General features: G+C 41.3%; 2 long non-coding RNA genes across 4 annotated transcripts in view; both read left to right on the forward strand.

The window, feature by feature from the left end:
- Window positions 1-5683, forward strand: part of LOC121092043 — a 72826-nt gene extending 67143 nt beyond the window's left edge. For both annotated transcript variants that reach the window (XR_005829166.1, XR_005829167.1), the window contains 2 exons: window positions 5011-5124; window positions 5584-5683. This is a non-coding gene — a long non-coding RNA (uncharacterized LOC121092043). The remainder of the gene's footprint in view (window positions 1-5010; window positions 5125-5583) is intronic.
- A 5511-nt stretch (window positions 5684-11194) lies between these two features.
- LOC121091222 overlaps window positions 11195-26335 on the forward strand; it is an 87616-nt gene continuing 72475 nt past the window's right edge. For both annotated transcript variants that reach the window (XR_005828873.1, XR_005828872.1), the window contains exons 1-2: window positions 11195-11354; window positions 12217-12322. This is a non-coding gene — a long non-coding RNA (uncharacterized LOC121091222). The remainder of the gene's footprint in view (window positions 11355-12216; window positions 12323-26335) is intronic.

Consider the following 26335-nt stretch of genomic DNA (forward strand, 5'->3'; position numbering starts at 1 on the left):
GTACAACAGCCAATACATTTAATGCTCTTCGTAGTTACTAAGTTGTATCCTTTAAATTAATGTTCACTTACTGTGGGAATGGAATTTCTGATCCAGGTACAGTATTTGTGGTTTTAATTGTTAGTCTTGCTACAGCATTCTTCCTATGCATTTTCTGTTAGATTTTTCAGCTTCACAGATAAAATTGTCAGAAAAGGATTTGTTGATTCATAGAAGTTGTACTCGCTTCTGCTGAGAACTTTGAAGCTGTTAATAACACACTGGCATTTTTTAGCCACTGAAAAGTATTAAGCACTTGATCAAAACCAATTTTCATGTTTTAATTTTTTGGTATTTAAGAAAATTTGCCTAGAAAGTGGAAACTATGCAAGCTTTAATTACATTTCAGAGCCTGATTCTGTTCTTCCTGAGAAATAACTAAAAGCACTTGAAAATTTGCAAAATTGAAAGGGAAGATAAAACATCCCAAAACTTTAGAAAGTAAACCCCTCACAGACATTGCAAAGAGAAAATTGATCAGCAGTTTAAAACAAAACAGAAAACCAGTCCATGAAGGTAGACATACCTTGGCTATTTCCTGTTATTATAAAAGCCTTTTGTATGGCAGGAGTGTGCCTAAACAGGTTTGCAGTATTTGGTACTGGATGCTGTCCAAAGAAAGAAAAAGAAAATTTAGATCTTCACCCCAAATTAATTACCTTCGTTACGGAAATGCTCTGACCATATACTCTCAGGATAACAAATGAATGTGTACTTTTCTCTTGCAAGATGTAGTCAGCCTTCTGCATAAGGCAACCGTGGCAAGTTCAGTGGAAAATGATGGTGCTCTTAGTACTAGACTTGCAAAGATCACAAACTCACTCTAAGGACTTGAAAAACAAACAAAACCCTATGACAGAGAATATTCTTCTTCATTCATCATTTTAAACCCTGCCTCTAAAAGTGTTAAGAACAAATTATTTTCAATATGAGTTAGCCCCAGGGGATTTGATAAAAGAGGCTTTTATTTTCCAGCTGGCTAATGAAATGTGGTCTGCAGAAGACCTTAGTGACTTGGATGGCCATTCTGAGACTTCCCCAGACTTTTCTGGTCCAAGGAACCAAACAACAAAGATGTGTCACAGGGCTGACTGAATATGGGAACTGGGTAGACAGAGCTCATTCATCAGCTCTGTAAGCCTGGAAAGCTCCTAGGGAAAGGTGGAAAACAAATTAATATCTCATCTCCAGGCTCCTGTAGGTTCTCTAGTACTGAGCTGTTCCAAATACAGAAAGCAACTTTCGTATTTGGGAGACATTTGTCTCGCTTCCACCCCAGACAGAGTAACACAGATAGTTTTCTCAAAAAGAGAACTAGTGAGCAGTTACAGTCTGTCTTTCTTAAGCAGATCCTATTTTACCAGAGCTAAATGAGCATTTACCAGAGCCTTCTGAAGCTGCTGTTGAAAATTTGGGATTTACAAAGTTGACCTTCCTTCCTTGGAAGGATATGCAGACCTTTTTTGTCACGTCCCTTAAGAAATGCCCTGTTCTATTCCTTGTGGACATTTCCTCCTAACACCAGCTGGTGATCTGCTTGCAAGCCAGAAGACTAATAGCTCTGAGGAAAGGCAGCAACCAGCAGGCCCATAAGTAACTGGTTTTCAAATGAAGGAGTCCTGAATGTAGGAATAGTTTTCTCTTATGTCATCAGTTTTGTTATTTACTTGCTTATGCTCTAGGGTGGTCCCTTAGATTATACGGCCAGTCCATGCATGGGGTTCATTTGAATACACTTTCATTTCTTTCAGTATCAGTCCACGCAATTAAACCTCTACTTCCACTGTAGGTGGCCATAGTTATATACAGATATATTAAATTAGCTGTGTTATCGATGATGATCAATTCATGTGATTCCATCTTCGATAATCATTGCTTGGTTACACTCACAAAAAAACTGAAGTGGAGCAACATGTGACAGAATAGATCCAAAGTATTTCAAGATTCACTTGTGGTCCAATTTATATTTAATAATCGGGGAATTGCTAAATAAACTTATCTGTTCTTAGACTAGATGTCTGCCTGGCAGGGATTGCAACCCTGTCACCACACTGTCCCTGCTAACATTCACTTTGGGTGGAAGCTGTAAGCCACATTCCTCAAAAGTACCTTGTTTTTCCAGCTGCTTCTTGTTATCTTTCTGGCAAGAAATTTCATAAATTATTTCCCAATAGTTGAGTTCTGCTGTCTGTTTGGGTTTTATTTCTTGTGTACAAATGTGTATGGAATATGTATAAAATGAGTATGTATGTTTATGTATTTATTTTCTCCGTGCTGTGATATTATTGTCTCTGTCAGCATCCAGGTCTAGGCAGACAAATGGAAACCAGTGCCATTGAATATCCCCAAAAGCTTCACCCAAATGTCCTAAACAGGTGGGGAGAACAGATAACACATGCCCTCCCTGACTTCGCTGCTGGAGGGGGATACATGCAATAGGAGTTTGCTGCCCTTCAGCAGATAATCTTGTGTTTTCTCATCACCTTGATGTTTTGTGAAATTCTGCTTGCCATTTTGAAAAGTTTAGCCTAAACGTCATCATTAATTGGGCTTTACAATCCAATAATAATTACTAATACTGGACACACTGCCTGTCAGCTTGTTTATTCCTAGATACCTGGCTGCCTTAGCTAGCTTTTCTGTGTCTGTCTTTTTCTTTTTTTTTTTTCTTTAAGCAGTGGGAAAAACACCTGAATAATTCAGCAAGAACCTTTTACATTATGAAAAATATAATCAGCTGGCAATGGTGAGATATCTTATTTCTACAGGATGCTAACTCAAGTATTACAAGTCACTGCAAGATTAATGCCAAAACACAGTAGGTGTGGATACACATTTTCTTCATTGTTCAAGGCAGTCTCACCCTGCACGGAGAGCTGAGAAGGCAGTGTATTCCTCACCATGCCTACCTAATGCCATTTAATAATTTAAATCCATTAATCGGTTAAGATGAAGACTTAGTGTTGCTTGACTCACCACCGCCAAACAGAGGGTTTTCCCAGGCTAAATAAAAGATCTTAAAATTTTGTCTTCTTGCAAGGGAACTATGAGTACCACAGCTTTCTTTGTAAGAGGCTTCAGTTTTTATGGGCGGGGTACTATGCCAAAAGTGCTTAAATAAACAATAATATCTGTACATCATAAGTAGATGTCTGAGAATATTAGCTGTTTATTTCACTGACGTACTCTGAAGAGTCTATGGGGGGCTCTTTCAAGAGTCAGGACCTCAATGTAATATACAAGCTTTGATTCTGATATTTCCCTTGATAACTGTGCTCTACCATATTGGGGTCGGAAGTCAGCAAAGGTTCATTGGCTGTTGTAATGCTCACTGTCACCAGTAATAAGTACAAAGGACTCGCTTTAAAAGCTGGCTTATAAAACTTTAAGGAAACTTGGATTGCTTAAGTGAACTTCCAAGGCTCTTCAGGGGCCAAGTGCACTTTGGTTGTCTACTTATATTAATTTCACAGAGTTTAAGGGGTCAAGCAATGCAGTTGGTGATGCTTATTAATTTATGAAACACAGACTCTTGCACTATCTTGCTTTGACCACTTAGCTCTCCTTTTAGAAAATTTAATATACATTAAAGCTTGCTAGACAAGGGCGCCCTAAAGGATTAAGCTCAAAGTTCACAGCTGGACTAAAAGGTTCAAAGACGTTGTATCTGCAACACTGATTTGATTCCAAGTGACGTTCAAACAATGGAACCAAACTGTAGATGTTTGAATGTGTAAGGAAACAGCAATTAGAGGAATACTATGGAATGGCAAAGGATTAGGATTTATTTTCCTTAAAATGGTAAACCTGATTACAGTCTTATTCTTTCTTTCATGGGGAGATGTATTTGATCACATCAGCTTTTGGGGTCAGTGGCTGTCAAAAACATATTTTGGTGTTACAATACAGCTTGCCAGGCTCCAAATGTTCATGCAGTCCTAGTAAGTTTACAGAGTATATTTAATTGTTGTGGTGATGCTGAACTGAGTTCTGGGTAGGAAAATGTTAGCCAGAAGGGAAGAAGAAAGAGAGAAATGGATAGCTGCTGAAGTAACAGGATTAGGATTTAGAAACCTGACATAATCCTGTTCAGGGGTATTTCTGCATTCTGTTTACTTGCTTTTGAATTGCTTTGGTGTCTTGTCCAAGGGAGATAATTCCAGAAGTCATTCACACCCAGGCTGCAAATTCGATACTGCATTCAGGTGACAAATGGAGTGTGATTGCAAAGCTACCCAGAAAATTGGAAATCAAATTGGCTGTGATGGTTGGTCTATGTGGTCTCCTTTTGGAATCAACAAGAGGGAGAAGTAAATGAAGGACAGGAAAATGAAGTGTGTCCTACTATACAGACGATGAGTTTATTTAGCTGGGGTTGGTAAAGGGGGAAGCAAATTTCACGTTATGTCAGCTCTGATTCCTGAAGCCTTAGGGAACACTCATCTTGAGGAAGCGGTTGTACTTCACTGGAAACTTGCTGTTCCAAGAGAGACTCTAAACGCTGTAGGGGAGTCCTGGTGGTGAAGACTGTTTACATTGCAGCTGGTCCCAAACAGCCTCAGATAAGATTGTGGGGCCCTGTGGTGCATCACATGCTGCGAGAAATTCTGTGGCTGGAGAGAATTTGTAGCTTTCATGAGTGAAAAAGGACAAAAATGTGGGGAGGCCGAACAGCTGGAAAGAATTTTGTGTGATCTGCGGCACTTTGTTTTCAGCCACAGAGCAGAACTCACATGCCCAGGACTTCAGCAACCTTACTTTTGCATTTTAAACCCTTTGGACAGAGAGAACAATGCAGAAAATCCCACAGGACACATGAGAAAGGGGGTTGTGCTGAATCCTTGTTATCATTTCTTTGCATTTACTTGGTAACAAAAAATATTTTTCTTATAGAATGACCTCTGAGATTTTATACTATGGGGTATTTGGTTTAAAATGTACTGTAACCTTTTTTTTTTTTTAATTGATCAGATCAGCCTTGAACACTCAAAGAAAAATCTGCCTGCTCTGAATATTGCCTGAGGATCTAGAAGGGTCTTTCTTGGAAACAGAAGAACAAGATGAAACAATCATCTGTAAAGCATGGTAAGAGAGAAAAAGAATAAAGGAATGAGTTATGTTTGACTTGTCTTCTTCCAAGAGACAATTTTTTTTGTTTTGTTTTGTTTTTTATATAGAGTAGATTATACATATGGGAGATGTTGTGGGAGCTGCTCTGTACAGTTGTAAGATGCAGATTTGTGGTGGCATCTTGCAGGCTCCATAGCCTCTGCAGACCCATCTGTAGTCACGTGCACCTTGTGCCACATATAGGAGAGTCTGAGAGGATCTTGTCTTCCTCCTTACTGTCCTTCATTGGTTTTCATCAGAGAAAAAAGAGAGAGAAAGATCTAAGAGATGAACTGGAGCTGAGCTGACTATAGACTTTGTCCAAAGAGTAAGTATATTTGGAGGTATAACTGCCTTCCTGGTGTTTCCACTAATGCTGATTGCTCTGGTATGTCAAGGAGCCCTGAAATACTATATTTGCATTAATTCTTTTAGGAACTGAAAAGCTGGTTTTCTGAGACCAGAAATGAATGACTGCCAGAGGTTCTTATGCTGCTCGATGCATTTCCAGTGTCTTGCCAGAAGAACTTTCAAAACACAGGCAAGTTTTCTTCTGCTTGGCTAACTTGTAAACTAATTTTTTTTTTTTTTTTTTAATTTTGGCAACTTGATTTGCAGTAGGACTGCATCATTTTACCACCTGAGTTGTAAGAGAAACTTTCCTAATGACTGGTGTCAATCAACTAAATCTTTGTTATCTTCTGCCTGAGCAGAGGCAACACTAAAATTTCAACTGTGTCATTAATAAACAAGGAGCCAATGGATGTGAAAGCAATGGAAAACCCTATGATCACTTACTCTGAAAGGGATGATTGTCAGTCACACCTCGATGGCATCTGCTTGCAGATATAATGAAGAAAGATTATCATTGCTGTAAGTGACTGCAGTGACTCTGGTCAGCAAATAATAAAGATATTGTTGCAGAGATCAGACCTGCCTCCCAGGTGCTAACAGTGTTAAGTAATATCTCAGTGGTATTTTGGGTCCTCATTTATGTGACTGCAATAGAAAACCAGAAGAAAAGCACCCTTCTTTTTTGTGACATTGTCCTGGTTTCAGCTGGGATAGAGTTAGTTTTCTTCTTAGTAGCTGGTGCAGTGCTGTGTTTTGGCTCTGATGTGAGAACAGTGTTGATAGGACACTGATGATTTTAGTTGTTGCTGGGTGATGTTTATACTAAATCAAGGACTTTTTGTTTTCTTGAGCTGGAGGGGCACGGGAAATTGGGCGAGGACACAGCCAGGACAGGTGATCCAAACTAGCCGAAGAGGTATTCCATACTATATGATGTCATGCTGAGTATATAAACTGGGGGAATAAGAAGGAAGGGGGAGACACCCAGCATTATGGCGTTTGTCTTCCCGAGTACCCGTTACACGTGATGGAGCCGGCTTTCCTGGGGATGGCCGAACACCTGCCTGCCCATGGGAAGTGGTGAATGAATTCCTTGCTTTGCTTTGCTTGCTTGCGCGGCTTTTGCTTTACCTATTATATTGTTCTTATCTCAACCCTTGAGTTTTGCATTCCTTTCCGATTCTCCTCCCCATCCCTCTGGGTGAGGGGGAGTGAGCAAGCGGCTGCTTGGTACTTGGTTGCCAGCCAGGGTTAAACCACGACAGACATAATTAATTTCATGCCAGTTGCTGAACTTCTAAACTGAAAACTCAGTTAGTTATGACAAAGTCACCTTATTTGTGCACCGATGTCTCAGAGAAGAAGCAGTGAAAGATCTTTAAAGCAAAGAACTTGGTCTGGTATTGATACACCTACATAAAATGTCAGCTATATGTACGTTTCCTCCAGTGCCTCTTTTGGATCCTGATGAGGAGCAGGGGGCGAGTGATGCTAGCCATGAGTGTAGGGCATTAGCTATGTCCTGTGGGAATGTAGAAATAAAATATTCTTTTAGTATTCCAGCTCTTCCTGGGGTGCTAGCTGCTGTTGGGAATTGTGCAGAGTACACAGAATCCTTCCGTGTCTGTCCTTTCTCACCTTAATTTGTATCTTCAATTAAAGCTGTTTGAAAGGAGCTCAGATCTATGCCCCCTTATAGAAGGGGACAAATGTGAATAATGAAATGGACAAATGGACCAGCCCAGTTCTATTGGAGGGGAGCTGAAGTGAGAAGCAAGGAGACTTCGAGACCTGCTTCTCTTCTACAGATCCAGTCAAGCATCCCAAAGGCTGCCTCATTTAGCTGGCACCTGCCCCTGGTTGTCCTGGGTAGGGTGGCTTGGGTAGCAGACTGGAAAATATAAAACATGCAAGAGAAGTCTCTGACTCTTAAATCCTTTAAACATTCCCAAATTTTTCTTGTGGTCACAGATGCTACAGTGCAGAGTTGATAAATTCACTTGCTCTTACATCAGGCAGTGCAAAAGCTCTGGGTTTTGCTTTGGATTTCTTGCCTTACTTGGAGAGCATCTTCCAGCTCAGTCCAGAACAAAGAGCTAAATCCTGCTGAAACAATCCGTCCCCAGGGGTTTAAGGCTATCGTCTCTAATGTACATATAAAAGTCAGTCATACCAGTTGCAGATGAAATCTTACTAATTAATTGCATGAACTTTGTTTCTGCCTGGTTTGAGATTCTCTCATCCTTGCATAAATATCTGGGCGCCCATACCGTACACCTTGACAGGGCTGTTGATTTTCCAAGGAAGACTAACAATTTTGGTGCCTAAAATAGCCATGCAATTACTTCTGCTCACATGGTCTCGCAGTAACAAAATGGTTTGTGAAAACTGGTTTTGTTCACACATGATTGAAAAGTTGCCCTATGTTGTTCTGCCAAGTTAGGCACTGATTCAGGTTTATGACCATATCATTAATATTTTAATACCGCATCAGTAACTGGTTGCTATTAATATGTAGCAAAACAGTGATATAAAAAGGGAGATGTTCCCAATCATTTGGCAGAATTTGCATTACAGCTGGATGAAATTTATAACACATCTTCTGCAACCTACTGGTCTGAACTCCTGTTATTAATTTCTGCTGTGTTTATCTCTCCTTTATGTTCACTTTGGGCAATATTCTATCAAGTTTCCTGGCAAGCACAACAGTGGATATAGCTAATTTCAGCTGACTGCAGGAGAAGGACTTTGTAGAAAGTGAATTTTGAATTAGCGCTAGTATTTGCAGTGAAAATCTCCCCCCGAGAAGTCTATTCCCCTCAGCCTGGCGTCAGCAGCACTTAAGTGTGTGTGAATAGCCCTATTGACTTCAGGTGGGCAGCTGTTTAATTACCTTCCTGAATCAAGGCCAGGACCAGGAAACAAGCTCCCAGCATACGACCTGGGTGCCCACTCAAATGGCTTGTCTCCTGAATGCTGAGCTTTTGTGAGTGACCCACAGATTGTTTGACTAGATAATTTGGCAAATACTATCCAGTCGAGGATAAATTTGGGGAAATCATCATTTGACACACAAAGAGAGGTGAAATTTGCGCAGTGTATTTTTCATGACAAGGCAGCTATTGCCCAGATTTATTCAGCTTGCTTGCCTCTTCCTGTTTTAATACTCCCAGCAATCACATTTTCCCCCCACATTTTATTTAGGAACTCTGAAATGACAGGTCTCTTGCCTTTCTACCAGGGGAGTGGTGTGCTGTACACAGCATGCTGTACACAGGAGGAGGAGGATAAAGAATGACATGCTACTCTGTAAGCTACAACTATTTTTTTTTTCACACCCGCATCTGCTCTTGTCCCTCTTCTGTTCTCAGATCACTCTTTGGCTTCCCTTAGGAATCCAGCTGTGTCATCACATTGTGTGGCATTCTAATATTTCATACTAAGCTGTAAGCCAATTAGGAATGACTACTTACCATGCTGAATCATAGGAAGAGGAAAGGATAATGTGTCCTTCATATAACGAACCTCCTCTTTTTTGGCAAGACGGATCACCTATACATTATATTTATAAGCCCTATGGCTTTTCACTCTGCCCAATTAGGATGCAGCTTCCTTTCACACTGCTGCAATATTTTAAGGAACTTGTTTACAGATGGATGCTTATTGAAAGTGCTGACCTGCTACCATTATACCTCATACCACCTTTCATCTTTAGATACTGAAACACTGGACAAAACTTGATGTTGTAATCACCTTTAGCAGGATAAGGACACGAGTGCTGCAAAATACAAGTACCTTGTCCTGAGCCCCTAAATGAACATGTGACCCTGGGTGACGGTATAACATTATCACATGCCACCCAGGCTTGTGGGTGTTGATTAAAGTCAAACTGTAAAATAAAGCCTATTATATCTAAAAGGAGGAAGAATGAACCATTGATGTCTGTTTGGGAATGCGTGAAGTGTTTAGTAATGAGCATTAAAGAGGAAGATATTAAAATTTATTTCCCATGCTGAAATAATTAATGGACTATTATGCCAGGTGTCTAAGCTGCCCAGAGGTCTGGGATAAATAGCGTTCCAGCAGAGGATGCAAAATATGATTTAAGATTAAATGGAATGATGTTAGTTCTAGCAGAGCACTTAGGATGTCCCCCTTCCTCCAGCTGGTGTTTCTTTTCCTAAGCTGCTATTGATAGTATTTATTGCCTGGGAAAAGATGTAGTCCTGTAAATTTGTCTTTGGATCCTAGCGGTGTTGCAAACTGAGGACCTGGGTGACCTGTGTCTGGTACCTGCCATCTTTCAAACCTTGTCTAATCTTGTTAGCGTTCGCTGCAAAGCGAGCAGGGCAGCACCCCAAATGGCAGCACCCTCACCCCACAGAAGCCAGTTAACTACCACCCTCAGGCAATAGATTTTGTGTACAAAGTCATGTTAGGGATTATTGCATTCAGATAAGGGTGCTGGCTGCAGATACATCCGGGGAAAAAGGATAGCCTTGAATTCAGCTTCCCAAACTGCATTTCCCAAACCAAGTCCAGCCATTTTTTTTACCTCTACTGCTAACAGTGGCTAATAGAGGTTGTAGCTAAACAAAATGTGGAAACCTCTGGTTTAAGGCTTCTTCAGCAAGTTCAGCCATACCCTGCTAGGGTTCAATTTGCTGCTTCACTGATCACATCCTCTTCTTTTCTCTCACAAATACCTCTCAGACAAACAAGTTCTTCTGTAACCTGCCAGGAAAGAGTGGTGGTGAGTCACAGCACTAACATCTGTGGCTGAGAGCATAGATGCAGGCAGCTGTAGGTCATCAGGGAGATTCTACTTTGCTTTCCAGGGTAACTAATCCCACCTGTGCTGAGTAAGTTTGAGGGCTTGGATCTACGTGGTGATGGCAAGGTAGGGCTAAGAATGTTACAGTGTAAGAGCTTCTGAAGATAGAGGACAAAGGATTATGGTATTTTTCTTGCTAAGAGAAGTCTTCAGTAAGTTGAAGTTAGTTCTGCTGTAATGGTTTTGTGCTTTATCTGACATAATGCTTGTTTTATAAATGTAGGGATTTAGAAACCTCTTGGCCTTCAAGAGAAAACTGCCTGTTTAGGAGCCATACCTTTTTGAATTGTTATTCAGAAATGTCTCAGTCATTGCTAAAGGCCTTGCCATCCTGTGTTGCAAATTCCTTTTTTAAAAAATGCAGCACGTATATAATTCATGTGGTTCTTCTCCGCATAGATAAGGACTCGTCTCAAATGTCAGGGTGGGGGAGGACAGGATACCTGACCCAGAGGGCAAGAATATTGAATGCACTGGTGTTGGACTTGACATTCGCCTAGTATTCACCACGATAACATCAATCTCAAGGAACCCTCCTGGTATAAATACAGAACTGCTGCGTTTAATATATATTTCTAAAGGTTTCATAGTAATTGAGCATTAAATGATGTCCACTTATCGTAAAGTGTTACTATTTTTATTAAAAATTATAAATGGGCTTCACAGAACAGAATATACCAGATTGATACCACCATCTCTATTAGTCTTTACATTATAATTGTCATTGAGCGCCTTTACTGTATTATTTCTAGACGGTCCATAATTTTCCCAGCTGAACAAATGAAGATTTGTGAGCAAAGAAAGGCACTGACTGGATTATGTAGTGCCATTGATTTTTATTCTCCTTGTTTCACAGAATACATTTTAAAATCTTGCTGTCTGTGTGATGGGCCTTAGCACTGGGAGGAGCTGGCATGAATCAGGACGGCGGTAATGCACGCTTTGTGCTGCACTAGAAATCTCAGCTTGTGAAGGAGATATCAAAGCTGGCCTTGGGATAAATCTGCTGGATGGCCAGGTATGACCCAGGCAGTCAGGATTTGGGGGTCTTTGCCCAGTGTATGGGTTGCAGTGAACCGTTGCAAATCTATATCTGCAAAGAACCAGTGACCTGAGGACTGCCCAAAGGGAGCTGGGCTGCCCGTTTTGCAGGCAAGGCAGTGCTTCTGTGGGAAACTCGGTCTCATTCAATAACAGTTAATCCTGAGAAAGATGATGGCAAATATTGGCATTTCCCTTCTATAAAGATTATGGCTTTTGCACAGGTTATCAAAGCATCTACCCGCACAGCCTCTCTTCAGGGCGATTTTCAAAGCTTTTCAAGTTTGAAGAACAAAAACCTAAGTGAATGATGAGGGTTTGGTTCAGTTTGTGGGGAGCGTTAGTTATTTCGCCTTGCTATTTTATGTCATTTGGGGATGCTTACATATTAAAAAATACTGAAAAATAGGTTTTTAAGATTGGAAAAGGCTAAGATTTGAAATTTGAAACCTGATATTTACTTGCAAAATTTGACCGAGATCTATTAATTATTTTATTCCTCCTGAGACTGTAAAAGAGGTAATTAGGTGTTTGCAGCAGAAATTATCTTATGGAACATTACTGTTCTATTTTATTGTCATTAAACAACAAATAATGAGCCACCAAGAAACAGGAGGGGAACCGAAAATTGAAGTTATGGCAAGATTCATAATTTCTGTGTATATTCTTGAGGTTTGAATAAAATGATGTATGTGCACTAGAAATACCGGTCTTCCCATCCTTGGGCTGATTCATTCAAGTCTGTTATGGTAATATTTACCTTTCAGATGCCCGTATCTATTATTGGAACTTGATGTATCATCTAGTTCAGGTTAGTAATTTGGCCTTTTAATTAGCAGGGCTTCACTGTAGCCTGTTTGTCTTTCCTGCTGATCTCTGCATTATCTATAGAAACACAGCCCCATGGGAAGATGACCAGGAAGCCCTAAGACCTTGTACAAAGCAGTAAGTGTTGTTTCTGTATCAGGAAAAAGTGAACAAAGCCTCTTATGCCAATCTATAAGTTTCTGGGAACTTTCTGATTTCCAGGTGGGGAGGAGGGAAATCCACTATAACAAAAAAGGGGAAACACTTGTCCAGTTAAAATGTTTTGAATGAATTTTGAAATCAAAGAAGAACATACTTGAAAATTGTTTTCTATAAATGCACCCTCACAAATAGCCCTTCTCTTCATGTTTCAAACTTTTGTTTGAATAAAGCTGCTGTTAAGGGTTCCCATGCAGCAGAATTCCCCAAAGTGTCTCCATTCAATATATAAGTATTTCTGACCGTGCAAGTAAGGAGAGGTACAAACGCAGCCCTCTTTGCCCTTGTTGTTTATTACTGCAGCAAGTGCCCACACAACCTCTGCTCCTTCTGAAAGCCACAGCTGGCCTGTGTGTTGTGGTTTGTATATAAAGTGACAGGAATTACACAGTCCTACTCCACAGACCAAACTTTCCACGCAGCTCTGATTGAAATGAGCCCCTGGGGACTAGCAGGATGCTGCCTTTGCTCTGTGAGACTCTGCGATGGCAGAGCCAGTGATCAGTTGTTAATCCCAATGTGTCATACAAGACACTTTCTATCTCCTCCTGTAATGTTAATGCAGCTGGAATTCCATAAATCAAATCTCAGCAGTAAAAAGGTTAATAAGTTTACACTATATAATTGAAAGCCGTATTGGTGATTAAAAGGATTTTATATATCAGTTTTCTGGGTCACCAACTAATTATTTTTGGTGGCCTGTAATAAAACATAGCACCATAGGCAGATAGAGGCTGTAATCACATAATATATGGAAAAATGCATTTACATTTATTTGAGATGATGGGGTGTATACCAGCTTGTTGAATACCCTTTGAGGTATATCTTTCCTAGTTCAGGGACAAAGGAAGAACTGCACGCTCTGTGAACTTGGTTAGGTTCATACAAAGTTATTGGATTGAGTTTTGAGGTCTGACGCTCCCTCTCCAGAGCTAAGCCCAAGGGAACCAGCTGTCACCTGTGATGGAAAGGTTCTACTGAGGCACTGGGGATCAGATTGCTATTATAATTCATTTTAATGCATTCTGCACGTACTAATCATTTATTGGAACAGGATCTTCTGTAATAGGGACATGACTTGGAAGAGACAGGCGATTGATCATCCTTGCGTAGAAAGGATAGTTAAAAAAATAAACAAAAAGGAAACCTTCTGTACGAGGGGCAGGTGTGCACATGTGCACAAGGGATCGGGTGTTCAATGTGGAGGTAGAGAAGAATTGAACTCAAAGCTTGAATTGGAATCTCTACAGTAAAACAGAAACCTTCTGTACAAGGGCCAGGTATGTGCATGTGCACGAAGGATTGGGTATTCTGTGTTGAGATAGGGAAGAACTGAACTCAAAACTTGAGTTGGAATTTTTACGGTTCTATCAGGCTGAAATACCCTCTGGAGCCAAACACAGAGACATTTTAGGCTCAGACCTCTGTTTTGCAGGTTGTATGTTTTAGTGTATTTCTCTGATGGTGACAAGAAGCACCTAAGGGCAAAGGCAGGTGCTGGGTGTGCGCGCAGATTGGCAGGGAGGTGCTGTGCAGGGCACGTGCGCGTACGCACAACTAGCTCACAGGTTACTGCTGTAGTCTCCGGAGCCTCCTGTGGTCCTGTGCGAGGTAACATAACCACAGCTGTGTTAGGGTAAAGCAGCCGGCTGCTGGTCTCAGTTGTTCTGCCTGTTAAGCAAAGGGCAAACAGCATGATATGGTGAACGTGGGGCACATCATTCCCACCGTCAGGGCAAGATCTGAGGGGTGATTAGAAACAGTGATCTGTTGTTCAGGTCGCGCCTGGACAGTGCTTGCAGAACCACTTTGGAGGGCGGGACCTTCTGTGACGAGTATGTTTCTATAATATTTCTTAGATCTTTTGGCTCCATCTTTTTAATTGGCAAGCCATTAACCCTTAAATTCCCGTTGTGTAGAAGCAATGCCATGACATATTACACTGTAATATGTTAAGGTTCAAGTCCTTTGACATTAAAATTATTTGCTTGTCATGTACTATATCTAAATAGAAGCTTTTCCACACTGAAAATAACATATTTTTCTTTGAATTAAGTTCTTGGAAGTGTTTTCTAGCAGCGTGGCTAAGGGGATACGCGGTCTTAAACACAGACTGGGGACGTTAAAAGTGAAATGGCAGTTGTGTGGGTAATGGCCTGTGAGTCAGCTGCTGAACTTGACTTGACAACCTCCATGTCGCCACCAAGTCAGAAGGCATTTGTGTGACAGTTTGATGGTAAAGACATAAAAAATAAGCTGGTAGTTTCCACTGGTAGAAGGCCATATCAGGGCTTTCTGAACAAAGGCTGAGAAGGGGAAAAGTTAAGCAGTAATAGCGCAAATGAAGAAAGGGTGTGGATATGTATTTGAATTACTTACGGGGATGTAAATGCATCAGGTGTACCCCTCTGAATTTCAAAGAAAAGCAGACAAGTTTAAGAGTCTGACTGCTGGAGGGACTGTCCTGGCTGATGGAGAGTAAGACTCTCTCCCAGAAGTGTTTGCAGCTAGAACTTAGTGAGATTTGGTTTAAGCAAATTGGGGCTAAGAAAGAGCCAAATAACACTTTTGCAATCTGCTGTTGTTACAGGCTGGAAGATGAGAGTTGCTTGCCTTCCTGTCACTTTGCTCAGCCTCCCTTTTTGGGGAGAGTTTTGTCGCTGGGTTGGTGATAGCAGGAAGTTGTTACTTTTATCACACATAATCAGCAGCAGAAAGAGCGCGGTCCCGTTCCAACATCTAGGTGCTTAAAGACATCTTTGCTGAAATTGACAAGGAGGGTGAGAACCAAATCAAAAGAGGTTGTGAGATGATGAGACAAGGCCCTAGTGGTAAGGTAGTGCATGGTCAAGAGAGGGATCTCATGGCTTTCCTGGGAAAGGACTTCTGCCCCTGACACAGCTAATCCAGTTCTTCTGAAAAATGAAATCACAACAACATTTAAACAGAGGGAAATACTGTGTTCTGCAGAAGGATTCCTGCTTTATAGCATTACTAGAGGTAACAAAAATAAATTTGAGCGTTTGCTGTGTATAGTTCACTTCTTGGGACACGTATCTAATGGGGTTCTCTGAACAGAGTTTCTGTCTGATATATTTTAGGTAGCATGGGCAAGGAAGGGGAGTATCGCCAAAACTGTTCTGCATCTGACCTAGAACAAGAGGTCAGAACCATAGTATGGCCTCTAGTACTCCTTGTCACTGAAATCCTTTCACTTCACGCCTTATTGCATAAGTTCAATATACTTTACGGCTAAAGCTCTCGTGAGCACTTAGCTCTTTAAACTCCCTACTCAGCAGGTGGCTTATTTAAATGTGGCTGTCAGGTTGGCCAGTGGCCAGAAGTGAATGGCTCAATGCGGGAACCGCAGTGTTTGGGTTTAATTCTGCTCTCGTTTCTGCCAGCAAAATTCTCCTGGCTCCGGTGGGGTTGTGTGGGGTACAACTGAGTGCAATATAGGGCTGTCTGCTCAACTGTTTGTCAAATAAATCTATGGCCAGTCATTTGCATTATGTCAGCTAAACATTTGCTGGTGCTTTCGCATGTGTGAGCCTAGGAGGAATTCTAGATTGTTTGAAATAAAAACCATCAGTGTCAACTCTCACTTAACCAATAAGCTTTTCTTCCCTAACGTGTAACTTATTTTGCAACCCGCAGCCTTGAAGAGGAAATCTAAAATTTCTCTAAACATTCAGTACAAATGGGGATATTAGCTGCTTAATTGATTCTGTGAAATTCAGGTCTTATGGCTCAACAAGCAAGATGGAGGGAGGGGAGGGAAGCACACGGTTTAAATTAAATATATGGAAAATAACTGCTGAATGATAAAAATATATTTCAAAAGTAAGCAAACCTGTTTTCCCTCTGCCTCTCCATTAAATGTGTCAGGAAAGGGCCTTTACAACTAGGTGGTAATTAGAGAGGAAAAAGCAGTGCTGGCAGAGCAGTCAATCTATCACATCCTCTAAAGCCTAAATGTTACCAGCAATTAAACAAGTTAGTAGGGGGAAAAACTTGACAAGCAAGTTTTATCAGAGTCATCTCGGTGGCAAAATTGTGGTGCATCTATTAGATTTCCTCGTGCAACCCCGATGGTTTAAAATCCAGCCCCAGGAATGCACATTCAAACCAAAGTGACTATTTTCTTTCCCAGAATACCCAGGTGCAGGGAAGATTAGAATGCTAAAAATAAAACAACCTTTCCCACCTCCTCCTTTCTTGCCCCTCCAAAGTCAAATCTGTCCAGGTTGACTGCTCCATTAAATTCAAGAACAAAAAGTTATAAATTGAACATACGGAGAGCAGTGCCTTTTCTTAAAGTGATGTTTCCTCGCCTTAATGGATTTAGCTATGGCAGGGAGTCAGAGAGAAGCTGTCTTAACTAAATCTTTGACTGATTATGCATTTTTTTTTCTATTCATACAAGATAGATTCATCATTCCAATTTGTCAAGCTGGCGAAGTTCCAATTAATTACACCAGGAAAAGCTCAAGCTGCATTAGGCCTCTGTCAGGCCTAATCTAGTGCTTCATTTACTGGAGCCCCAAATGAAGAGATATCAGAGGTGTTGTGCCTCTTGGTACTTAATTTGATGAATGCCCTAGCAGCACGATTGGTGGCAGAGGTGTATATGTGTGTGTCTCTTCATCAGCTACCACTGCTGAAGTCGTCATGCTTTCTCTACTAATTTGAGGGCTCATCTGTATACTGGATGTTTTTTTGGAAGGCCTATTCTTCATAGATATGCCAAAAGGTTTCTTCTGTGTGTGCATGTGTCTGGGTGTGTTTCCAGATATGCTGGACCTGACTCTGATCTCAGTGATGCAGTGAGATGAGATTAAAGGCCTTATGTGTAAATGTAAAGCGTTATAAGTTAGATCGGATGCTATAAAAGGCCTGCGTGTTTTGATATCCCCGTTACGGTGTTTGCAGAGGAAGAGCGGCGTTGCATGTTGGTTCATGTAGTGCTCATAAGAAAGTGTGGGTTACTACCCACATCCACTGTAAAGAAGTGTTCAAAATGCTTGAATAACCTGAACAATTTGTTTGTGATTTGGATTTAAATCTTCGCTATAAATACATACGTGCGGTATCAATACAGTGAATAAGTATATACAGGTACAGATAGACTTTCTGACACCACACCGGTGGGCTACTATTGACTGCACACATCCAAGCCTAATTCTTAAATATTTTATAGTAAAGACACTATGGACCAAGAACATATGTTTCTTTTCTGCAACGCTTTACATACGAATTATTCAGCATAAGGTGACAGAATGCCAATATGTTTAGCTTACTTTTGGCTTTTAACCACTGCTGTGATTAAAGATGTAACTGCAGCAATGCTGTCACTTTGCACATAGGTTTAGGTGTTTCAGAAAGGATGCAGCATTAGCCAAGAGTAAAGTAGCTGTGTACTTTGGCTGAGTATAGCACTAAAAGTCTTTATTTGCCAGCAGTTACCACGCTGGGATTCTGAGTTTATTTTCCACTGACTGTATTTGAGGGACTGGTGTGTGCGATGATGATTTTTAATGGCAGCTATCAGACATGCATATGGTGCTCAGCAGGAGACTGTATTCAGAACAACCAAGGAGAGAATTGATGCGCTGGTGACTGTAGTACGACAACTCCTCTGTAGACAGTTTGGACCTCAACTGGTGCTCGCTTTTGGAAGGGAGGCCTTTGTCCCGAGATTTTTTTATCTGTTAATACATCAAATTTGCATGTACTGTTAGTCTGTCAAAATGAGGTAAGTCCAGCTGTGCTGGAACATAGATAGCACCCTAAATCTTTTAGATGAGATTTTGTAAGCGTTGCTGTTTTTGTTTCAGGGCAAAATCAAATAAGGAAATCTAAATCACTGTGGGAAATGGTGAAGGCAGAGATAGTCTGTAGTTGTAATGATCTCTTTTCACTCTGCACAAGAAGGTTTTTGGTGGATATATACATTTGAGGTTAGTTCTTAAATTTGCTGCTTAAAAAGTCACTGTGGACCAAAACCATATGTTTCTTTTCTGCAGTACCTTATGTATGAATTATTCAGCATAAGGTGCCAGAATGCCAATATGTTTAGCTTGCTTCTGGTTTTTAGCCTTATGTTTTGTGTTAAACAGGTTGTTTAAACTCACCTGTTGAACCTGAACTAACTAAAAGCCTTCATATAGTTGGGGCTAGGCAACAGTTAGTAGGTTATGTGAGCTCTTGTAGTCTCCAAGTCTCTAGACTGGGCCTTTGGTTGTTGTATTTGTACCCATATGCTATAGGGTGACTTGGGTTTGCACTTAGCAGTTCCTTTGTATTTGCTGGTATTCGTCTTTGGTTTACAAGCCTGCTTGGAAATTTTGCGAGTGTTTCGATGTATATTAATGCCAGTAGGTACCTGAGGTTGTCCTAAGCTGTCAAGGGCAATATATCCATAGAGATTGTCTTGGCTGGGTCTTTTTCATATGCACCACCAACATGGTGTTGGAGCAAGCTTTATCCTTTAGAGAAATCAGAAATGTTTGTTTGTCCTTCTGCTGAGGAGATGCAAGGTTGGAGGCTCAATGGATGTGTCCATGGGCTTTCTTTTTCTCTAATTGTGTGCTAGGGGCTTAGCAGAAATATGTCCCTGGAGCTATATTGGACTCGTACTGTTATAAATGAAAACAAACTGGCCACAGAGAGAGAATGTGCATAAAATACTACCAAAGAATCATATTCACCCTTTCTCTGGGCACCAAACCAAAGTTTATTCACTGCTTAAGACCCACTTAACCTTTCAAAATATAACCTACACAGTGCAATGGTCACAGTCAGTGGCTTAAAGTCTCCGATGACTCCTGAGTCTTTTAGAGAAGACAGAAGTGATCTCTTATGGGCACAAACAGTCCTGAAAAGACCATAATCCAACAGAAATTTTTTTCTGCAAGGCTAGAGCTGTTCGTTCTTGTGTTCTCAGTGAATTTTCATCTGCATCCAGCGCTAAATTCAAACTGCAGTAGTTTGGGTCATCATACTAGCATCTATCTCTGAGGAATGATTACAGATGATGAGTTATTACCTTTAAATAAGAGGTAATTAATGCTTCCCACTCTGACTTTAATGAAAGGACTTCCTGATTGGGGGGGACAAGGAATATATTGTATCAGTAATACCCCTATGGGAGTTATTGGCAGAAAGTCTGCGGTTAATAATTTGGAGTAACAAATAAATGTGGGCAACTTGTGATATATGTATGGAAAAAGAGGTGTCAAATTATTCATTATAAATTATTCTGCCAGTTCTAATAATAACCCAGCTGTTGAGGAGGAAAAGAAAGCTAGTTCTGTCAGTGCAGACAGATCCCTTTGCAGTAATTCTATCCCTTTCAAACAGAAAAATATAAACTTTCTCTGAGAACAGAAAATTAGCTAAGACAAGAAGAATGGGATCCCTGCTCCAAATCCGTTTTTTTTAGCTTAATGTACGCTAATGGATAATAAAAGATGGTTGACTAAGGAATGACCAGCACACCAACCAGCTGAAAAAACACATTTTGGCAGTCAGCCCTTGCACAATCCACAGGTTAAAGGCAAAATCAACCTCTGTCACTGCTTTCTATATGGTCAGGTGTCCTTATCCAGGTAGAAGTGTTTTTCTGAAGAAACACTAGGCTCTGCATGTGTGTATGTGTAATATATATACACCTGTATGTGTTTTCATGTGTACACATTGCTGACTACATCTTTAGGCAGATTTTGAGAGACTATGTTTACATGTAATACCTGAAGAAACTTGATTGAATGGCAAACCAGTGTCTGGCGACAGGGGAGCAGGACTGGGTCTCGAGAGAGGTCGGTCCCATTCCTGGCATACCCCCAAGCTGCCATCCAACTTCAGACAGGTTCTTGCTCTCCCCTTGGGGTTTTGTTCTTCCCTTCCTGGAAGGTGATGGTGAAACATCATCCATTAGTAGTTATAAGCTGCTTTCCTACTTTTTTGATAATAACAAGGGTAGCTGGTGTTTTTTTCTGGGAGGATGGTGTAATTGATACCTGTGTATCAACCTTAGTGTCATTTGTGAGGAATGCTGTCTTGAGCCACCAAAGCTGAAAGTGAGCTGCCTCTTAACCCTTCTAGATTTGGTAACTTGGTCCCAAACTCTCTCAAGATGCTGAAGGAGATTTTGCTCAGCTTTGCTGACTTTGAAGACACAGTTAGCACAGCCTGAGCCAAATCAGTTAATCTGAAACCATGTGAGTTGAAAGAAAATAATTGGAAGATTTCTGTAGGGCTTTGTCATGTTGGAATATATTGCCTTTAAATATGTGTGTGTGGGGGGGGAAATCTCTGTGCCATGTGATGCTTGGTCAGGTTTAACATTCTCATGTCAAAGGGTCTGAAAATATTAATACTCCTTTACTGATGAACCCTTTTCTAAAATATTAATAAACTCACCTGGCAGCCTGTATGTCACTGCTGCTTTGCGTCTTGCACACTGCGTTCACGTCTGATTAAAATGTGAGCTGTCCAGGGCAGGACCTGTGCGTTCAGTGCTGGCTTGCTTACTGGTGCTATTATAAATAATTAAGATAATTATCCAATATGTTTATGACAACTGACTGCTTTGGGTCGGCTTCTCTGAGGACTCCTGTCATCAGTGAAAATTCTGCAAATGGAGGGGTTTGCAGGCTCTGGCGCCAGAGACAGATTACCCAGAAGCTTTCAGAGCTATAAACAATGCACTTTCCATTTGCCTCTCCATACGGTATGGACTTAATCAGAAACTGTAATTTTATAGTGCGAGTAAATGGGTGAGAGACATCAACAGCATGAGTGAGACAGAGGCAATTGTCTTTTGCGATGCCAAATCCCAGAATATTAAGAGTTTGCCAAAGGCGTTTCAGAGATAGGTTTCCTATCTTCATCAATAATTTAAAACATTCCCAAGTCTCCTCTGAGTAGCTTAGAATAAGAGCTGAAGGCACGGATGTCAGAAGGCAGAGTGACTCCCAATTAGCCAGGTAGAGTGCTTTCTTGTTGACTCAGCCAGGGCAAGGGTAGCTATAAAACCCAGGCTTAAGTCCTTATAGATTCCTTAATAGTTTTTCTTCTTTAAATCTGTGGTAACTTGTAAGAGAGGAGTGGGCAGTCCAGTCCCTAATCCACTGGGGTGCTCATTAGTGCCACTGAAAAAAACACATGGGCAGTTGTGTAAGTTGGCAGATACAGCTGCTAACAGAAAGTGGGTTGGAGAATCAGCTCCATATTGTATGAGAGCGAGACCCAGAAAGAGGAGGCAGCTTTTAAAAGCTGCTGGAAGCTATGGCATGACTTGGGGGCATGATCAGCCACGCAGTTTGCAGTTGTGCCTTCTGAATTAGTGCTTCTTTTTTGAAAGCATTGCCATTAGGATTGCTGTATATGCGTAGAGTTTTGAGGAACTGATGGTATTTTGTTCCTCACACGTGTGGCTCTTATTGGAACATTCTGGTGTCATGCAGAAAATTACTTGTGGGCCCCTAAAACTGGGTCACATGAATGAGTTATCCTGAATCAGCCAATTTGCAGCAGCTCTCTGGCTGCGTCTATCTGGATGTGTCATAAAACTCTTGAGCATGCTATCTATTTTTGAGCATGCTAAACGTGTTTATTTACCACACAGCTTATTGTGCACTAAACTCATCCACATGGCAGGCAATTTTCTAGTGCTTAGGCCACTATTTGACCCAGCTGCCATGGAGAAGGCTATATTAAGTCCAGCTGATCAGGGCTGTCTCCACAGTGGAACAGGAAATTAGTGTCTATAGCTATATGACTCTGTCAGCTTTTCTACAAATTTCACACAACTGGTTTCCTATATGTGTAGCTTTTCCTACCATTCTTTTTTTTTTTTTTTTTTTTTTTTTGTGGGTTTGGGTTTTTTTGGTTGGTTGGTTGGTTTGGGTTTTTTTTGTGGGGGTGTGGCTGAGATTATTTTTTTATTGTGTTCCCTGATGTGATGTTCAAACCTTAAGCATGACACTAATTATGTATCATTATTACTATTTTTACTCTCTCCTGACACCGCTTACTGCACCTGTTTACGCCTTAGAGCTTTTAGCTGCATTGATTCCACCCAAAACATGCTGGTTCCTTGCACTTGGTTTGGAATCGTGCTTTTCTGCACATTTTAATTGCAGCTCTGCAGTGTTCGTCTGGCCCAGTGGTAGTGCTTGACTATGAAGCTTTCCTCCTTTGAAAAAAGCTGGATTTTTCAAAGCTGTCTCTTGTATTGTTGAGATCACATTTAAATAGCTGCTTACTAAGAAAAAATTGCAAGTGCCTTGAAGACTGAAGTTTTAGAGATTAGAGGAACTCTGGAAAACTGCAGGTTAAGCGATGATGAAGAGGATGGGATTGCAGTGAATTGGGGATTTATTTCCCCACTGCAGGCTTGTGTTCCAGCACCAACTAGTCATCATGCAGACCTGCAGATGATGTCGCCGAGGCCTCAAGTCTTGGCTCCTTGTTATATCTGTATAATATCAGGAATCTCATTCCAAGACGAACACACCTTCTTCAGCTCTGCAACTCAGATTTTCAAAAAGCGATACATTGTTATCAGTGATGCAAGCTGTGATACAGTGTCTAGTATGTGACTTGAGTTGTCTGTGTAGGCAAAGCCCCTCCATGCAAGCTCCTGGCTCATGGCAACTGAAAAGTAATTCATGGATCAAGATTAAAACTGCAGAGCCTTGATGGTCCAGGTCTTGTCACTGTTTTGTTAATATGACAGAATTTAGTTATCTGCAAGATATGGTTTGATGTTCAGTCCCTCTGTCCTGCATCCTCAAACTCCTGTGAAACTATGTGATTCTGGGCAGGACCAAATTCTCATCTAAATTGCACTGCTTCGAGTCTAAGGCAAGTCCTCTGCATTGCAAGGATTTTGTCCCTGCTGTAAAGTGCCAACTTGCCTATGTTTTATGCCTTGGGTTTTACTGATCAGGTGGCTAGAGAGCTGGTAATATGCCACTGGGCCAGTGGCTTAATGCAGGAATTACTGGAAGCAGCAGTCTTGGAGTGCTTTTTATGAGGATAACAAGGCTTTTGCAGACATAAAAAGCAGGAGAAATGCTTATTAGTTATGGGGAAGGTGAAAGGCTTAGAAAACTGATTAGTGTAGCAGTGTGGTCAGATTGAAATGAAAGCTCAGTGGCATAATCGTTAATTGGGTGCTTACTTACCTACTAATTTGAGCTTGGATGTCAGCAGTACTACACTTCATCTCAAACCAGAGGTCAGGCTTTAATGCTACATCATAAATTACGTAAAGGCACAACACTAACAATTAGATAATTATGGAGACCCATGCTGTTGCAATTTAACTGGGCAAGTTCAGGGCAATCATGACAGGAATAGTGCTTAACCCTGAATCTGCTGCCTTTCTTTCAACCTGACAGCCAAATATATGTGGCTAAGGAGGTACCCAGCCGTCTGGCAGCCCACAGGTTAAAAGCATCTTCTCCTATTAGTCAGATTCATCAGATGGCCTGGGTGAACTCTGAGGCAATATTGCAAAAACGTTAATTATGGTTCAGAAAGAAAAGCCTGTATTTCAGTCTACAGGAGATTCTGGGCAGGGCACAGCAGTCCAAACAGTTTTTGTGTGCACCATTGTGGGCTTTTAATTTGTTTCTAAGCCAAGCCTATGTATATGTTTGGTTTATTTACTTCATTAAAATAAACCACCAAGCCAAAACCAAGGTTATCCACAGGGATTTATTTGCATGCATCCATGCTGCACAGGACAGACCCGCAAAACCTCACATTTTGAGTACTGGAGTCATTCAATTGCCCACAGCCTTGTGCTTGTATCTGCCTGGCTGGCAGCGCTGCTGTCTGCGTCAGAAATGGCACCGTGGAGCAGAGACAGGGCCAGTGCAGAGCGCGCCTTGTCCCCAGCTGTGTTGTGCTAGAAGGCACATTGCCCAGCTGTGGCCTTTGGTGATTCTTGCCCATCAGTTGTGAGAGCATTTGCTGTGGCTCCTCTTGGTACCGATGATGGCTTTAAAGGGGAGAGTTCAATCAATGCTGGACACTTGAAAATTCAATCCACAGAAGAGATATTGAAGATCAGGGTGGAAAACATCAGTCGGGTGGATTGGAAAGTGATTGACAGGGGGATGAAATTAATAACATGTGGATCTTGGGTTGTTCGGCTGCGTGGTTTCAGACAAAAGCAACGTACCGTCATCTAGAGATATATAATGAACAGTGATTTCCATGGGGTGTTGAAGCCTACAGGCTTTATTGGATTTAAGCCTAGGGCTTTTATCAGTGTTGTCCTTTTACTTTTGTTCCTGGTCCTTTTGGCAATTACGTAAATTGTTCACACCGTAATATTTTATTACCTCTGTAAACTTTTTTTTTTGTTTGTGCTTTGGGTGGGGCTAAGAAACTGCACCAAAAAAAAACCCAAACAAAACAAAAAACTGCCCGCTACTGGTGTTTTGGCACTGTTTTCCTTATTCAGGACACTTTATATAATTCAACAGGAAAATGGTCTTTTCAGGAAGTATCTCCTATTAATAGTGATGATGTCTTATAGTGTACCAGGCAATGATGTCATATGCCAGCATTTGCATTCCTGGGTTGAGGGACTGTGTGCATTAGATTTGGCAATCTCTTGCATTAGCCGTGGTAGGTAGAATTCCTTCAGGTGCTAAGTTTGTTATAAAAGTGCTAGAAAGCCCTTAGCTATGGCACACTGCTTTGAAAAATAGTCTTATAACCTTTATATATATCTGCTGCAATACAGCATGGTCAAGTAATGACACATCTGGTTACCTATTATTAAGGGTTGAGTTATGGTATACTTTTTGTTTTAATTAGTCTGTGATAAACAAAAACTCAGGGGCTGTTCTGCTCTGGTAGTTCTCATTTTTCCTGCAGCCTTCCCTGCCCTTATGGGTTTATTAGTGTAGAAAAAGTGGCATGTGGTACTTGCAATGTCTAGACTGCTGTGGTAGACCAAGCAGGAGGTTGTACGCTTGGTCTGAACCAAATGTCCGTAATGCAGGTCTGGGGTGCTCTGGGTAGGTCTATGTTGCATCTAATTTTGTAGCTAGAGGTTATCCCCATGCTCAAATTCACCAACAGCCCTGCAGGACGTGCTGCAAACAGCGCCTGAGCCAGGTTGTCACCTTTTGGGGTGCTCTACAAAGTGTGGGGAGAGAAAATGGACCTCTTTGCTCAGGCTGCTTGAGAACTGGATTTATAATATTTTTTTTTCCCCCTCTATTGGTATGGTTTAAAGGGGAAATCAAAGCTGAACTCTGCCATGGGCTGGGCTACACCTGGCTGTGTGGCTCTGGAGAGCCCCATGCAGAAGTTACTGGGCTTAGTCTGGCAGTGACCAGGAGGGATTTTCTGGCTTTTATAAAGAGATGGCTCTGAGTAGGGGTACCAACACTCACTTCAAGCAGTAAAATCAATCCTGCTCTTTGACTGCCATCCTCCCAGCGCTGCCCGAGGGAGCGCCAGGGCAATGGTGGTTGGGAATGGCCTAGTGCTGTGCAGGGTTATGCAGGGTCCGAATCAGGGTCTTAAAAAGCCTTTAATGGGTTGGAAATGATCTTCAGTGCAGGGGACGTGCAGGACTAGCCTAGCAGGCATGTTGACAGTTTTGCCCTCCTAATAAATTTGACACTGCTCTCCTGCAGCATTTGTGGGTATTTATTGCCATACATCATGGCATGAGTCCTTTTCCAAAGGGGCTGGTGCCCTGGGTCTGTGACAATCTGATCAGTGTTTTAGACCATGACATAAAAAGACCAGCAGTTCCTCCTGGCAGGCCTTACTAGCAGAAATATTTATTTTATTAAAAAAAAAAAAACCTCCTACAGGAGTTGCAAAAGAAAACTCTGTCCTTTAGATGGTGCGGACCCAAGCACCTTCAGCTGTAGGCCAAAAGGAACTGCT

The sequence above is a fragment of the Falco naumanni genome, chromosome 7 (genome assembly GCF_017639655.2).
Source record: "Falco naumanni isolate bFalNau1 chromosome 7, bFalNau1.pat, whole genome shotgun sequence".
NCBI lineage: Eukaryota > Metazoa > Chordata > Aves > Falconiformes > Falconidae > Falco > Falco naumanni.